Below are 13,425 nucleotides of genomic sequence, written 5' to 3'. Positions count from 1 at the left end.
TATCTGTTTCTTTCAAGATACCAGACTATTATCAGAAACCATATTCCCTGAACATCGAGTTGGAAGGCTGAATGAAGACCTGTCGTTGTCTTCTCCTGTTTCTCTTTGTATCCTGACAAAAATCTGAAGTCTTTAGGCAGACTGGCTAGTATGTCTATGCACCAGAGGGGCACGTCCCTTCCATTAAAACAGTCACTGGCAAAAAGAAAGGCATAGGCCATAAGTATTCTAGAGAACTCATGATTTGTACAAACTGTCTGGGCTCACCATCTCTACTGCAGGTTCTCTTAGCAAGGTGGAAGGATGAGGTACGCTGGTGTGCTCCGGGGCGCCCCCCCACCCCCACTTTCACTTCCTTCCCCACCCCGACCCCGACCCCGACCCCGACCCCTAGTCCAGCAGCCCGGACACAAGCACATCCGAGCCTCGGCGCGCCGCAGCATCAGCTCTCCCCTCTCTTCTCCTTAGCGGTCCCATCCATTCTTCCAGATTCGCTCACAGGTCACTGTGTCCGGGCGCGCCCCTGAACTCTAGGCAGACACAAAACCTCGGTTTGCGCCCCTTGGGGAGGAAGGGCCCCAGACGGGGGGAGAACCACTCCCTCTGCAGCAGATAAAGCATCGCGAAGGCAGAGGTTTAACTTCAATCTTAGAAGGAACGCGTTTCTCACTTCTTTCCGGGCCCTTTGTTCCAAAGAATCAGAGCGGGATTTGAGGATTTGTATTCTCTAGGTCGGATTTGCATTCTTTGGATTAAATGAGGGTCAGAAGGACGCATCCAAACATGCATCAGCTCCACCCTTTAGCCCTCCCAAGAGTTTACAGCGGAAGGTTATTTTTACAACAGAATTCCCTCCACCCGTTCCTTGTTTTCTAAGGAAAGGCGCATAGCGGTTTCTGGAGCCCGGGAATAGGGTGCAGAAATGCGGAGAATTTGGGGGTGGGGCGCATTTTGGGGTGTTGCATAAAGACAGTCGTTGGGAAAGCGTTTTTTTCTTTCTTCGGAGTATCTTTCCTTTGACGCACAGGCCTTTGAGAAAAGAAAAGCACTCAGAGAAGGAGGGTGTGGAAGTGTTTCTTACTGAGATTTCCCGCCCCAGCGTTCTCTCCTCGCGTCCTGGATGTCGGCGATTGACGAGTTAGTCAGAATTTCGTGGCAGCGGATTTCTACAGAGGAGCGAGGTGAAAATTCGAGTTCTCTTTTACAAAAGAACAAAACAGTCTAAAACGTTAAAGGGGATACATTTGCTCAATTTCATGAAGATAGTTTAGGAAAGTCACATCCCACGTGGCGGGGATGTAGCTCAGTGGTAGAGCGCATGCTTAGCATGCATGAGGTCCTGGGTTCGATCCCCAGCATCTCCAGTTTTTCTTGCTTCCGGTCCCAGCCTGGTTCAGGAAATGAATGATCTTGCTCCTGAGCCCCTGCAGTCGGCAGGACTGTACACGTAACCCTACCGCTGTGAGCGCTGCATCCACCTGGCGCCGGCAGCGCAGGCAGGTGCTTCCACACTCAGCTGATCCGGAGCGGGTTGGTCACTCCCGGCTCCAGGAAAAAAGCACTGTTGACATCTACGCATGTCAACCCTGAGCTAGAAAGGTCTGGGGACGAACTCGTATCTTGGCTTGGTCTGAGGTCTCCCAGGTCGAGATTCCGCGGGAGGAGGGTTTCTTCTGCCGACTCGCGGCTGCCCACGCTGGGGGACCTCCGCCGGCCACCTGACCCTCCGCCCCGAGGTGCCACCCGGGAGCTAGGCCTGCGCCCTGCGATGGGTGTACTCGCGCGTCTGGGGCCGGCCGGCCAGCCGCACACTCTCCACGTTGCCTCCGACCCGGCTAGCTGCGATCCCGCGCGCAGAATCCGCCGCACTTGGACCCGGAGCCTGCGGGTGAGGACCTCTTCTTGGTGTTCTCGCTTAGAGACCTGCTCGCTCTGGGAGCGCGAAGTCTCGGCCCTTGGGCCTCAGTCTCTGCCTCTGCAGGTGGGACACCTGGTCACAGGGACAAGAGCAGGGAATGCAGGAAATGGTTGTTCCCCCAGGCAGGCGCCTGGCCGCGCCAGAGGCCCAGAGACCGCGGACGAGCCCCCCGCAGTGCCAATTCTCCATTCAGTGCAGGTGCAGGAGCACCGCGGAGGCAATGATGCCTATCATCCTTCATGTCAGGCTCTCACGTTTTGCTTGTGCTGCCTAACTCCTTAAGAAAAACCGCACAAAATTAAGGTACGGGCCTTGGAGTGGGCCTATGAACGTCTGGGTCCTGGAGCTAACACCTGTGAGCTGCAGGATCAGTCCTGCTGTACCGCGGGTCCCGCGCACTAGCTCTCGCCGGTATTTACACAGGCCGGCAGCAGTGTGACTCAGTGGAGCCTTAAAGATGCTGGAATACTTTGAACTAAATTAAAATTAGTATCCATAGCATCTACCAACTGAGTGGTCTACATGCTTTTCCTTGCGTGTTCTCACGTTTTCCGTGTGCCATGGTGCCCACAGCCAAGGCTGGCCGCTGTCAAATAACAAGAGCTCTATGAGGCAACAGTAACAGTCTTGAGTCGTAATTAATCTTTCATCCCCGTCTTGTCTTCTGTCTTCACCTCAGGTCACCAGACTATGATCAGTTCCGTCAAAGATTGTTTTTAGGATTCCTCTATTGCAAACCACAGACTCTCCTTGAGCTCAACCCATAAACATTTTAGGCACAGTTCAAGCAAAATTATTTTATTTATTTTTTTAATGAAGTGTGCGGAGGACATAGGGAAGAATGGGGAAAGAGAGAAATGGTTAGAATTCCCTGAGCCCAGAAATGTCTTTAAACAATAATGTTTTTAACAATATTTCAAGAGATGACTATTTTAATTAGATGAAGCCAGACTTTATTTTCTGCAGTTTTTCTGCATACAGAGTATTAAGAGGAGCACAGATAGAAAGAAAAGGTGTTATTTTCTAAGAACATAGATATGAGCAGAGAGCTGACATCTGGGGAAAATTTTATTTGCTGCTCTTTATTCCTTAGCATTGAAGCAAAGGCCAAAGACTCCGTTTACTTAGCAACAATGAAACTTCTCTGAGCCTACACTGAGTTTGACTCCATTTCATAGTTTCTACAGTCTTGTGGCTAGAGAAAATTTAGAGGCGTGAACCTAGGTCATTCTGTGAAAAAAATACACCTTATTCTTTTCATTTCAAGGAAAACAATTTTTGAATTGGAGTTCAATTTGCTAACATATAGTATAACACCCAGTGCTTATCCTGTCAAGTGCCCCCCTCAGTGCCCATCACCCAGTCACTCCATTCTCCCCACTCACCTCCCCTTCCGCTACCCCTTGTTCATTTCCCAGAGTTCGGAGTCTCTCATGTTTTGTCACCCTAATTTTTCCCACTCATTTTCTCTCCTTTCCCCTATAATTCCTTTCACTATTTTTTATATTCCCCATATGAGTGAGACCATATAATGATTGTCCTTCTCCTATTGACTTACTTCACTCATAATACCCTCCAATTCCATCCACGTCGAAGCAAATGGGTATTCGTCGTTTCTAATCGCTGAATAATATTCCATTGCATATATAGACCACATCTTTATCCATTCATCTTTCTATGGACACCGAGGCTCCTTCTACAGTTTGGCTATTGTGGACATTGCTGCTATAAACATTGGGGTGCAGGTGTCTCGGTTTTTCACTGCATCTGTATCTTTGGGGTAAATCCCCAGTAGTGCAATTGCTGGGTTGTAGGGTAGCTCTATTTTTAACTCTTTGAGGAACCTCCACACAGTTTTCCAGAGTGGCTGCACCAGTCCCGATTCCCACCAACAGTGCAAGAGGGTTCCCCTTTCTCCACGTCCTCTCCAACATTTGTTATTTCAGTAGAGGGCAATTCTAATGCTGACTTCAGTGACTCCACAACAGGTTGGTGTGTATTTAGCTCCTACAAGTTGAGGATCCATGAGAAAAATACAAAAGAGCAGCCTCCGCAAACAGCAACACGAGGAGCGGAGAGCCAGGCGTACGCAGGGTGGCCGCACAGAGCGGTGCTGTCCGCGCGGGGAACAAGTGCGCTGTCGGCCTGGGGCGCTGGGGCGCTGGGGCGCTGGGGCGCTGGGGCGCTGGGGCGCTGGGGCACGGCGCTGCCGGCGCTCGGGGCTGGACCACTGGGGTGGGTGGGTGACCCCTGAGCAACCCGCCCCCTGCTGCTGCTGCTCCTTCCCCAGGCGGGGCTGGAAGGTGTTAGGACTCTGGGTGGTGTGGGTTTGCCTTGGTTTTCAGGGTACAGGTGTGCGGCCCTCCAGCAGCCAAAGGCGAAGTTCTGACGGCTTCTGCTGGAGGATGCTGTCACTCACGATGAGAACACCCACTCAGCTGATGATTCTCGATTCCTGCAATAGAGTGGGATATAAAAACTGTCGGGGCCTCGCTTGGAGGAGCCCCTGCCCGCGCACAACAGTCGGCTTGGCAGCTCGGTCTTGGGTTCCTTGGTGGCCCCGGGGATTTTCCCAGAGAATCGGAGAGCGCGCATGCGTGCTGCCTAACTGGTGGGAGTCTGAGCCCGGGAGCCGGGGCCGCCCGCGCGAGTCTGCCCTTCCCGCCAGGCCACCTGTTCCAGAAAGGCTTGCAGTAGTCACTCTAATCAGCAGCGCAGCTTTTCGCCTAATTGGGTACAGTTTGATCGGAAAAGCACCTCTATCTATGATGTACCTTGCTCCGTGGGTTAGTCGGCTAAAGCACCTGTCTCTTGTAGACAGGAGATTCTGGGTTTGAATCCCAGCGGGGCCTGCTCAGGTTTTAGGGGTTGTTTTGGATTTTTTTTTTTTTCTGGCAATTTATTCAAACTTTTTAGTCTGAAATCTGCTATAATTTCAGTATCACATCTACTGCTTGGGAGCTCTTCTCTCCTTACACCTGCGTTCTCAATGACTCTCTGCCCCTCTACTGGTGATTTATCATGTGGTTCTGCTGTGCATTTAACTACTGGGGTGTTCAAGATCAACTACAGAGTTTCTAAAATAAAATTTGAAAAATTTTAATTCAAGCTATTTAAAAATATATTCTGCTAGGTTTTCAAACTCCAGCCATCTTACTTAAAACATACATAGATGAAAAATGGTTGCAGTTTATTGAACACTTACAATGTTGCACTTTTGTATTTTTGCACATACCTTTAAATCTCTAAAAGTACTCATAAAAGTAAGCATTATTAGACACATTTTGTGGATGAGAAAGCAGAATCAGAGAGAAGCAAAGTAACTTGCCCAAATTAAAGTTAGTACATAAATAATCAAGCTAGGGTCTTAGCCTAATATGGTTGTAAGCCATGATCTTGTATTTCAAATAATTGTATTTATAAAATCAAACGAGGGGGTGCCTGGGTCCCTCAGTGGGTTGGGGGCTGCTTTCTCCTCCGGTCATTATCTCAGGGTCTTGGGGTCCAGCTCTGCATCTCAGGTTCCCTGCTCCAGCAGGGAGTCTGCATATCCCTCTCCTTCTACCCCACACCCCCTCATGCTCTCTCACTCTCTCAAATAAATAAATAAAATCTTTTTTAAAAAATCAAACAGTATTCAGTATGGTTTAGAATAATAGTTTTTAAAAGTGTATGGCACATGAACTCATTAGATTATCTGATGAAAACTTGTCTATGATCACCATCAAAAACAAAAAAGCCAACAGACATATGGACACGGTTTGTATATTCTTTCAAGATGTTGCTGACTTCCTAAGTTCTTGAATGTCCATGAACCACTAAAAAAAAATCCTTGACTTCCATAAAACAATATATTAAATCAAAATTGGTGTTTAGCAAACATAAACAATTACAGGGAGATATTTACTTTTGATGTTTTTTTTTTTTTTATAGGACTCTTAATCTCTCTCCTAAATTGACTTAAATTAGGCCCTCAGGCAGACATCTGGTCAGAGTTGTCATGACTCTAGGTCAGAATGCCAATTTCAAGAAGTTTTATTTCTGGATCTGAGATCACTGAAATGAGTTCTGGAAGGTTTTCTGCATGCACAAACACCTCTTAGAGCTGATCTCAAGAAGTAGATAAACCTTCATCTCTTTTGGCTGACAGCTCATTCAATCATTTCCTCAATTATTTGAAGAATCATGTATTGTATTCCTACTCCTCCAACATATGGAAAAGTAAGCTGAATGGTTCTGGTCTCCACCTCAAAGGAGATAAGAGCTTAGGGGGTGAGGGGGGAGGCAGAGGCAGAAATCAATTACATGATCACAAAGTGAAAGAAAATGTCATAGCTATGATAAATGCGACAAAAAATAATGACTAAGATTTAGGAGAACATATGCAAGAGATTTCATTTAATCGAAGTCAGAGAAGTAGAGACTTGAGTTGCAAAAGAAAAGGAAGAATTAAAAAGAAAACGAAAAGAAAAGAAAGGAAAAGAAAAGAAAGAAAAGAAAAGAAAGAAAAGGAAGAATTATGTAGAAAAGAGAAGTAGAGCAGAGAGACCTCCAGGCAGAAGAAACTAGGCAAAAGTGCATAGGACCAAAGGAAAGCCAGCATGGCTAGAGCGGAAAGGATTCACACAAGCAGGATGAGAAATGAGGCTGGAAAAGTATAGGGATGAACCATTACAGGGTTTTATCTGCCATGTTGGGGTGTTTCAATTTTATACTAAGAGCAACCACGGTGGATGTGGTAGTTAACATGAACACATTCTGAAAAATGACTAAGAGAAAAAATGTGAAATTTCAAATTTTTTTCCTAAGTTATTCATTGTTTTCTTTTTGGAAAATAGATGTAAAATAAAAAAAAAAATTAAGCAACATAACCAGAGGTGCAGAAAGCATAAATGTAAAAAAAAATAATCAAAGGGAATTGGCATCAAGTTCTAGGGAGAAAAGTTCCCAAATTGAGAAAGCCTGTTTCTATAACTCCCAGGAACTATTACTTGCAAATGACTCCTTTTCAGGATATTTTTAGATTAAATTTTGTCAGTAAAAAAAGTAAACACATCCATTCCCTTTGCTTAATTATAGATCAGTAAGGAGCGATCTTATCTTCTTTCTTGAAAGAAGATAACTGATGTGTTTAAACTGATGTGTTTGTGAGCATTATTGTGCTAATGAGGAGTTGTCTTTGGAAATTTAAACTCTCCATTCTGTCTCTTATTGGATATTCCTAACTATTGATATAAGAGAATTTGGAGGTCAAGTCTTCCAAGGTTTTTTGTTTTTTGTTTTGTTTTGAGCTCCAAGAGGTTTTATCCAAGGTGCCTTAATGGAATTTTGCAGTCTCCTCAAATTCAGCCAAAAGCTGAATCAGTTTCTTCATAGTACAAACTTAACAAAGAACCCCTAAAATTCTGCATTGGGCATAAATTAAAAAGTGAATTCAATCCAGAGATGCCCTCCGCTCTCTGGGGAAAGCAGTATTTACTCAATGGCTCAAATTGTTATTGTAAAAAATAAAATCTGTGTTCATATAAGGGCAGAGAAAAGGCTGGCATTTAAGTTGCTGACCACACAGAAGAAAAGGAGCATGGAGTTTGGGATGACGAATGTGTAAACATGTCCTAAAATCTGCCATTAACCAAATGTGGGCCTTTGTTATGTGACTTGGCTATCCTTGCTCATGTTTCATTCTTTTAACTGTTACTTCTAAGGTAATTTTATTTTTACAGAAAAGTTACAAGAATAGAACAAAGAATTCCTACTTATCCATCATCCACACTTCCTAAATATGAGCAATTGATCTCATTTAGTTTATCCTATTATATATATATAATGTTATATTATATATATATAATTTTTCATGGATCATTTGAGAGGAAGTTGTAAACCATAATGATCCTTTATCTTTAAACACTTCAGTGTATGTTTCCTAATAATAATATTCATTTGCATAACCACAGAATAATTATAAAAATCAGAATTAACATTGATATAATACCATTATCCAATATACAGGTCTTATTCAGACTGTTAATTGTCTTTATAATGTCCTTTTTAGAAACTTTCTTGTTTCATTTTGGTAAAAACATTTGACATGAGATCTCTTCTCTTAACCAATCTTTCTTTTTTATTAAGTAAACCCTATGGCCAACACGGGGTTGAAATTCACCACTCCAAGATTAAGAGTCACATGCTCTACCAACTGAACCAGCCAGGCACCCCTATCTTAACCAATTTTTAAGTGTACTATAGATTATTGTTGACTGTAGGTACAATGTTTTACAGATCTTTAGAGTTTATTCATCTTGTTTGACTGAAACTTTATGCTCCTTGGTTAGTGACTCCCCATTTTCCCCTCCCCTCAACCAGCATTCCACTCTGATTCTATGAATTTGACTATATTAGATACCTCATGTAAGTGGAATCATGCAGTATTTGTCTTTTTGTGACTAACATATTTCGCTTAGTATTATTCATCAAAGTTCATCCATGTTTTTACATATCATAAAATTTCCTTCTTTTTAAAGAGAATAGTATTCCAATGTCTGCCCATATCACAATTTCTTTATCTATTGATCTGTCAATGGAAGTTTAAGTATTTTTCACATATTAGCTATCCTGAATAGTTTTGCAGTGATGATCAAATGAATGCAAGTATCTCTTCCAGATCCAGATTTCAGTTACTTTAGATAAATATCCAGAAATGGGATTGTGGTATTATATGCTAGTCCTATTTTTAATTTTTTAAGGAAGCTGTATTCTGTTTCCTATAGCAGATGCACCATTTTGCATTCCAACCAACAGTGTGTTAGACTTGCAATTTCTCCACATCCTCACCAGTACTTGTTGTCTTCATTTTTTTGATAGCAGCCATCCTGACAGATGTGAATGAAAATATCTCATTGTGGTTCTAAATTGCACTTACCTCATTATTAGTGATGTTGAGCCTTTTTGTATACCTGTTTACTATTTGTATGTTTTCATCAGAGAAATTTCTATTCAAGTCCTTAGCCCATTTTTAAATCAGGTGATCAGTTTTTTTCTTAAGTTATTAAGTTGTGGGAATTCTTTATATAGTATGGAGATTAATCCTTTGTTAGATACATGGTTTGCAAATATTTTCTCTCATTGTAGAAGTTGCTTTTTCAATCTACCAAGTGATTGTTTCCACTCATTTTTCTCTTTCTGCTATACAGAGAAAACCTTTTAGTTTGATGTAGTCCCACTTGCTTATTTTTGTTGTTGTTGTTGTTGCCTGTGCTTTTGGTGTCATATTCATAAAATCATTGCTCAGACCAATGTCATGAAACTTTTGTACTGTTTGTATCTAGGATTTTTACAGTTGCAGGTCTTACATGTAAGTCTTTAATTCATTTTGAGTTGATTTGTGTGTTATGTAAGATAAGAAACTAATTTTCTGATGAATAATCAGTTTACCCAGCACTATATATCCTTTCTTCACTGGTATTCTCAGCACCCTTGTGAAAGATCAGTACCATATATGCATGGATTCATTTCTGGGCTCACTATTCTGTTCCATTGTTTTATATGTCTGGTTTTTTTTTAAAGGTTTTATTTATTCATGAGAGACACAGAGAGAGGCAGAGACACAGGCAGAGAAAGAAGCAGGCTCCATGCAGGGAGCCCGATGCAGGATTCATCTAGGGACTCCAGGATCATGCCCTGGGCTGAGGGCAGGTGCTAAACTGCTGAGACACCCAGGGATCCCTATATGTCTGGCTTTATGCCAGTATCATAGTGTTTTAATTATTGTGGCTTTGTAATATATTTTGAAATCAGGAAGTGTGATGCCTCTGGCTTTGTTCTCAAGATTGATTTGACTATAAGTGGTCTTTTGTGGTTTGATATGAATTTTATAATTTTTCTATTTCTGTATAAAATACTACTGGGATTTTGATAGAGATTGCATTGATCTTTAGATTTCTTTGGATAGTATGGACTTTTTAACAAGGTTAAATCTGCCAATCCATGAACATAGGACATCTTTCTATATGGGTCTTGTTTAATATCTATCATCAGTGCTTTATAGTTTTCTGTATACAAGTCTTCCTTCTGGGGTGCTGGGTGGTTCAGTAGGTTAAGAATCTGCCTTTGGCTCAGGTCATGATGGGGTTCTGGGATCAAGTCCCATGTAGGGCTCTCAGTACGGAGCCTACTTCTCTCTCTCCCTCTTCCTGCCATTCCTCCTGCTTGTGCTTTCTTTCTCTCTGTCAAATAAATACATAAAAAATTTAAAAACCAAGCCTTCCTTCCACTTACTTAGTTGAGTCTATTCCTAGATATTTTACTCTTTTTGGTGATAAATGGGATTGTTTTAATTTCCTTTTCAGATAGCTCATTGTTAGTGTATAGAAACAAAACTAACATTTTTATTTGTATTTGTTAATTTTGTATGAATTTACTGAAATTATACTGCAATTATACTGAATTTATACATTAATTTTAACACTGTTTTAATGAGGCCTTTAGGGCTTTCTATATATAGGATCATGTTGTTTGCCAATATGGACTTCGTTTTTCTACTTTCTGGATGCATTATTACTTACTTTTGGGGGGTGCCTTTTTTTTTTTTTTGTAACTCAGTGTTTTTTTTATTACTATTATTTTTAAAAATTTTATTGGAGTTCAACTTGCCAACATATAGCATATCACCCAGTGCTCATCCTGTCAAGTGCCCCTCTTACTGCCTGTCACCCAGTCACCCCAACCCCCTACCCACCTCTCTTTCCACTACCCCTTGTTCATTTCCCAGAGTTAGGTGTTCTGTCACCCTCTCTGATATTTCTCACTCATTTTCTCTCCTTTCTTGGGGATGCCTCTTATTTCTTTTTCTTGCCTAATTGCTCTGGCTAGAACTTCTAGTGCTATGTTGAATGGAAGTGGGCATCCTTGTTTTGTTCCTGCTCTTAGAAGAAAAGGTTTCAAATTTTCACTGTTGAATATGATATTAGCTGTGGGCTTTTCATGTATGGCCTTTATTATACTGAGGTGCTTTTCTTCTATTCCTAGTTTGTTGGGAGCTTTTATCACGAAAAGGTGTTGAATTTTGTCATGTACTTTTTCTGTGTCTTTTGAGATGATCATATGGTTTTTATTCTTAATTTTATTAATGTTGCTTATCACATTGATTTACGAATGTTGAACCATCCTTGAATTCCATTTAGTCATGATATATATTATCTTTTAATGTATTGTTGAATTCAGTTTGCTAGATTTTGTTAAAAAATTTTTCCATTTGTATTCATCAGGGATATTGGCCTATAATTCTTTTCTTGTGATGTTTTTATCTGGTTTTGATATTGGGGAAATCCTGACCTCATAAATGAGTTTGGAAGTGTTTATACTCTAGCTTTTAGAAGAATTTGAGAAGAATTTCCATTAAGTTTATTTTAAATGATAGGATTCACCTGTGAAGCCATCTGGTCCTGGGCTTTACTTTGTTGGGAGATTCTTGACTCAATCTCCATTATAATTATAGGTCTGTTCTACTTTGTATTTTTTTTTCATGATTTAGTCTTGGCAGGTTGTAAATGTCTAAGAATTTATCCACTTCTAAGTTGTCCAATTTGGTGATATTAATTTTTCATAGTCAGCTCTGATGATCCTCTTTGTCTCTCTGGCACCAGTTGTAGCATCTCTTCTTTCATTTCTGATTTTATTTGAGTCTTCTCTCCTTTTTTATTTATTAGTTTAACTAGTGTTCATCAATGTTTATCTTTCCAAATTCAACTCTTAGTTTTATTAATTTTTTTCTATTGTTTTTCTAGTTCTCTATTTCATTTATTTCTGCTTGATTTCTCACTATTTCCTTCCTTCTGCTAACTTTGGGCTTATTTTGTTTTTCTTTTTCTTGTTCCTTGGGTTGTAGAGTTAAATTGTTTATTTTAAATCTTTCTTCTTTTTTAATGTAAGCATTTATTACCATGAATTTCTGCCTTGGTACCACTTTAGCTGCATCCCATAAGTTTGGGTATTTGTGTTTTTGTTTTGTTTCTCAAGGTTTTTTTCTAATTTCCTTTTTGATATTTTCTTTAATTCAATGGTTGTTCAGTAATGTGTTGTTTTATTTCTACATATTTGTGAATTTTCCAGTTTTTCTTCTGCATTTGATTTCTAATTCCATTCCATGATAGCAAGAAAAGGTACTTGGCATGAATTCAACCTTCTTAAATTTATTAGGAATGTTTCTGGACTTAATATATGATCTATCCTGGAGAAAAACCTATGTGTACTTGAGAAGAACGTATTCTGATGCTGTTGAGTGAAGTATTTTGTATATGTCTTTTAGGTCCATTAGGTCTGTAGTATTACTCAAGATTTGTTTCCTTATGGTTATACTTTGATTGATATACTTTCTGGATGTTCTATCCATTATTCAAAGTGAGGTATTGAAGTCTAAAACTACTATTGTATTGCTATCTATTTATGTCTTCAGTTCTGCCAATGTTTGCTTATATATTTAGATACTCTGATGTTGGGTGCATGTATATTTATAATGGTTATTTCATCCTTGTGGATTGATCCTTTATTCATTATAAAATGTCCTTCTTTGTCTCTTATAACATTTTTGACTTAAAGTTTCTCTTTCTCATGGGTGCCTAGGTGGCTCAGTTGGTTGACCATCTATCTACCTTCAGCCCAGGTCATGCTCTCAGGACCCTGGGATTGAGTCCTGCATCAGGCTCCCTGCTCAGCGGGGAGTCTGCTTCTCCCTCTCCTTTGTCCCTCTCCCCTGCTCATTTTCTCTCTCTCTCAAATAAAAAAAAAAGCTTCTCTCTATGCATAATATTATATTAAATATAATACTTATTCTGATATAAGAATTGCCATCCCCGCTTTCTTTTGGTTACCATTTGCATGGAGTATCTTTTTCCATTCCTTCACTTGCAGCCTATATGTGTCTTTAAATCTAAAATAAGTTTCTTGTAGACAACATATAGTTGGGTATTTATTTATTTATTTTTAAAGATTTTAATTATTTATTCATGAAAGACACACAGAGAGAGGCAGAGACATAGACAGAGGGAGAGGCAGGCTCCCTGCAGAGAGCCTGATGCAAGACTCAATCCCAGAACCCTAGGATCATGGCTTGAGCTAAAGGCAGATGCTCAATCACTGAGCCACCCAGGTGCCCCTCCTTTTTTTAAGAGAGAGGAAGAGAGTGAGGAGAGGGGAAGGGAGAGAGAGATCATTAACTGAGCTGAAATCAAAAGTTGGATGCTTAACTGACCGAGCCACTGGGCACCCCAGTTGGGTCTTGTTTTTAGCCATTGAGTCATTGTATGTTTTTTGTTTGGGGGGTTTAAATCATTTACATGGAAATTAATTACTGATAGAGAAGGCTTTATTATTGCCATTTTGTTAATTGTTTCCTATTAATCTTGTAATCATTCTGTCTCTTATTCTCTTTTGCTGTCTTCCTTTATGCTCTATTAATTTTTAAAATTGATATGCTTTTATTCCTTTCTCTTTTTCTTTTGTGTATGTGTGTA

General features: G+C 40.6%; 1 non-coding gene across 1 annotated transcript; it reads left to right on the top strand.

Annotated features, from left to right (window-relative positions):
- Window positions 1-1,292: 1,292 nt before the first annotated feature.
- On the top strand, window positions 1,293-1,364 carry TRNAA-AGC. Its single transcript has one exon. It is a non-coding gene; the product is annotated as a tRNA-Ala (tRNA).
- The last annotated feature ends 12,061 nt before the right edge of the window (window positions 1,365-13,425 follow it).

The sequence above is a fragment of the Canis lupus genome, chromosome 35 (genome assembly GCF_011100685.1).
Source record: "Canis lupus familiaris isolate Mischka breed German Shepherd chromosome 35, alternate assembly UU_Cfam_GSD_1.0, whole genome shotgun sequence".
NCBI classification, from domain to species: Eukaryota; Metazoa; Chordata; class Mammalia; order Carnivora; family Canidae; genus Canis; species Canis lupus.
The sequence above is the reverse complement of the archived record's forward strand: the minus strand, read 5'-3'. Positions and strand labels throughout refer to the sequence as shown.